Raw genomic sequence first — 4,116 nt, 5'->3', positions numbered from 1 at the left:
GTCAACTGACAGGATGTGGTTGGCTCCACGACAGCCATGGCCCAGATAACAAAATGATGTGGGAGGCTGACAAAGGAAATTTTCAATTTAACTCTTTATAAAATAATCTTGCAACATTTCCCATTTAATTGATTCCAAAATATTCAATGTTGCACTGCTCTGACCAAGCAGCAGAACACAGCTGGGCTGATGTAAAGCGGCCTGATTTTCAGTTCAATTACCTGTTTTCTTAACCCAGCTTAGGGTCTGTGAATATTTTGCTCTTTAAAGTGACATATTTTAGCAACCCAGTATCTCATTAAACCCTCCCAGACCAGGTACAATACGGGTTAATTTGTGTAAATTTCCCTCTACACTGTCCCATTAAATACTCCCAGGACAGATTTTTAAAAATCAATTCACGGGATGTGGGCTTCGCTGGCTGGGCCAACATTTATTGCCCATCCCTAATTTCCCTTGAGAAGGTGGTGGTGAGCTGCCTTCTTGAATCGCTGCAGTCCCTGTGGTGTAGGTACACCCACAGTGCTGTGAGGGAGGGAGTTCCCGGATTTTGAGCCAGCCACAGTGAAGGAACAGTGATATATTTCCAAGTCCAGTAGTGAGTGATGTGGCATCCTGAATACTTACATACACGTGTGCATAACAATATAGTTCCTAACCTTTTTTGAATAATGTAACACTATAACCCACATAATTATACATTATATCATTGAGTGGCTGCAGAACATTCTGAAGAGAAGGGTGAACAACCAGATGTCACGATCCATATTGGTACCAATGGCATAGGTAGAAAAAGGATTGAGGTCCTTTAGGTAGATTTTTAAGAAGTTAGGAAAGAGATTAAAAAGGGGACCTCGAAGATAGGACCCCAAAGAGCTCCTGATCACTGCCTGTGCCATGCGTTAGAATGGAAATAGGAGGGTAGAGCAGATGAACATGTGATTGGAGACATGATGCAGGAAGGAGGACTTTGGATTCTCGCGGCATTGGGACCAGTTCTTGGGAAGGTGGGATTTGTGCAGGCTGGACAGGTTGCACCTCAACAGGACTGGGCCAAATATCCTTGCAGGTAGGTTTGCTAGTGCTGTTGGGAAGATTTGAACTAGCTAGGCAGAGGGATGAGAGCTGAGCATAGATTCAGAAGGAAATGTGAGGGGGAAAATGAGTGAGTTTGGAAGGCAGAGGTTGGAAAATAGCCAAAAGGGGAGTCCGATTGTGGTTAATAGCTTATACCTAAATGCAAGGAGTATAGTGGATAGGGAGGGAACACATTGACTGTGGAAGTATGATTTTTTAGCTATTACTGGAACATGGCTTAGAGAAAACAAAACAAAAACAGAATTACCTGGAAAAACTCAGCAGCTCTGGCAGCATCGGCGGAGAAGAAATCAGTTAACGTTTCGAGCCTTCATGGCCCTTCGGCAGAACTGAAGCATAGTTAGGAGAAAGGAGAAATATAAACTGGTTTAAGGTGGTGGGGGGGGCGGGGGGGGAAGAGAGAAGTTGAGGGTGTGGTGATTGTGGAGATAAGCAGTGATAGGAGCAGATAATCAAAAGATGTCACAGACAAAAGGATCAAAGAGGTGTTGAAGGTGGTGATATTTGTCTAAGAAAAGTGCTAATTAAGAATGGAAGACAGGACATTCAAAGTACAGCTCTAGTGGGGGTGGGGTGGAAAAAACTAACAAGGTTTTAGTTTTAGATTTAAAAATAATGGAAATAGGTGGGGAAAGAAGAATCTATATAAATTATTGAAAAAAAAGGGGGGTGGGGGGGGAGAAACGGGGTGGGGATGGGGGGAGGGGGAGTTTAAGATCTAAAGTTATTGAATTCAATATTCAGCCCGGAAGGCTGTAAAGTGCCTAGTCAGAAGATGAGGTGCTGTTCCTCCAGTTTGCGTTGGGCTTCACTGGAACAATGCAGCAAGCCAAGGACAGACATGTGGGCAAGAGAACAGGGTGGAGTGTTAAAATGGCAAGCGACGGGGAGGTTTGGGTCTTTCTTGCGGACAGACCGCAGGTGTTCCGCAAAACGGTCGCCCAGTTTGCGTTTGGTCTCTCCAATGTAGAGGAGACCGCATTGGGAGCAACGAATGCAGTAGACTAAGTTGGGGGAAACGCAAGTGAAATGCTGCTTCACTTGAAAGGAGTGTTTGGGCCCTTGGACGGTGAGGAGAGAGGAAGTGAAGGGGCAGGTGTTGCATCTTCTGCATGGGCATGGGGAGGTGCCATAAGTGGGGGTTGAGGAGTAGGGGGTGATGGAGGAGTGGACCAGGGTGTCCCGGAGGGAACGATCCCTACGGAATGCCGTCAGGGTGGGTGAAGGGAAGATGTGTTTGGTGGTGGCATCATGCTGGAGTTGGCGGAAATGGCGGAGGCTGGTGGGGTGATAAGTGAGGACAAGGGGGACCCTATCATGTTTCTGGGAAGGAGGAGAAGGCGTGAGGGAGGATGCGCGGGATATGGGCCGGACACGGTTGAGGGCCCTGTCAACGACCGTGGATGGAAAACCTCGGTTAAGGAAGAAGGAGGACATGTCAGAGGAGCTGTTTTTGAAGGTAGCGTCATCAGAACAGATGCGACGGAGGCGAAGGAACTGAGAGAATGGGATGGAGTCTTTACAGGAAGCGGGGTGTGAGGAGCTGTAGTCGAGGTAGCTGTGGGAGTCGGTAGGCTTGTAATGGATATTGGTGGACAGTCTATCATCAGAAATTGAGACAGAGAGGTCAAGGAAGGGAATAGAAGTGTCAGAGATGGACCATGTGAAAATGATGGAGGGGTGGAGATTGGAAGCAAAATTAATAAATTTTTCCAGGTCCCGACGAGAGCATGAAGCAGCACCGAAGTAATCATCGATGTACCGGAGAAAGAGTTGTGGGAGGGGGCCGGAGTAGGACTGGAACAAAGAATGTTCCACATACCCCATAAAGAGACAGGCATAGCTGGGGCCCATGCGGTCTGTCCGCAAGAAAGACCCAAACCTCCCTGTCGCTTGCCATTTTAACATTCCACCCTGTTCTCTTGCCCACATGTCTGTCCTTGGCTTGCTGCATTGTTCCAGTGAAGCCCAACGCAAACTGGAGAAACAGCACCTCATCTTCCGACTAGACACTTTACAGCCTTCCGGGCTGAATATTGAATTCAATAACTTTAGATCTTAAACTCCCCCTCCCCCCATCCCCACCCAGTTTCTCTCCGCCCCCCTTTTTTTTCAATAATTTATATAGATTCTTCTTTCCCCACCTATTTCCATTATTTTTAAATCTAAAACTAAAACCTTGTTAGTTTTTTCCACCCCACCCCCACTAGAGCTGTACTTTGAATGTCCTGTCTTCCATTCTTAATTAGCACTTTTCTTAGACAAATATCACCACCTTCAACACCTCTTTGATCTTTTTGTCTGTGACATCTTTTGATTATCTGCTCCTATCACTGCTTATCTCCACAATCACCACACCCTCAACTTCTCTCTTCCCCCCCCCTGCCCCCCCCACCCCACCTTAAACCAGTTTATATTTCTCCTTTCTCCTAACTATGCTTCAGTTCTGCCGAAGGGCCATGAAGGCTCGAAACGTTAACTGATTTCTTCTCCGCCGATGCTGCCAGACCTGCTGAGTTTTTCCAGGTAATTCTGTTTTTGTTTTGGATTTCCAGCATCCGCAGTAGCTTTTAGCTTTTTGTTTTTATGGCTTAGAGAGGTTCAGGAATGGGAGCTTAACGTTCCTGGTTACAGGGTTTTCAGACAATAGAGAAGGGGATAAAAAAGGAGGTGGGGTGGCAATATTGATTAAAGAAACAATAACAGCTGTGAGAAGGGATGATATGTTAGTGGGACAATCAAGTAAGGCTCTGTGGTTTGAACTGAGGAACACAAAAGGGACAATCACACTGCTGAGAGTGTACTATAGACCTCCAAACAGTCGGAGGGAGATAAAAGAACAAAATTGTAGGCAAATACCTGACAAATGCAAAAACAATAAGGCAGCAATAGTAGGGAATTTCAAATACCCTAATTTTAACTGGGATACAGTCAGTGCGAAAGACTCAGAGGGCACAGAATTCCTAAATTTAATTTAAGAGAACGTTTTTAGCTAGTATATAAACCAGCAAGAAGGGG

This window comes from Cetorhinus maximus, chromosome 11 (assembly GCF_964194155.1).
Source record: "Cetorhinus maximus chromosome 11, sCetMax3.hap1.1, whole genome shotgun sequence".
NCBI lineage: Eukaryota > Metazoa > Chordata > Chondrichthyes > Lamniformes > Cetorhinidae > Cetorhinus > Cetorhinus maximus.
This window is presented reverse-complemented; position numbering follows the sequence as displayed.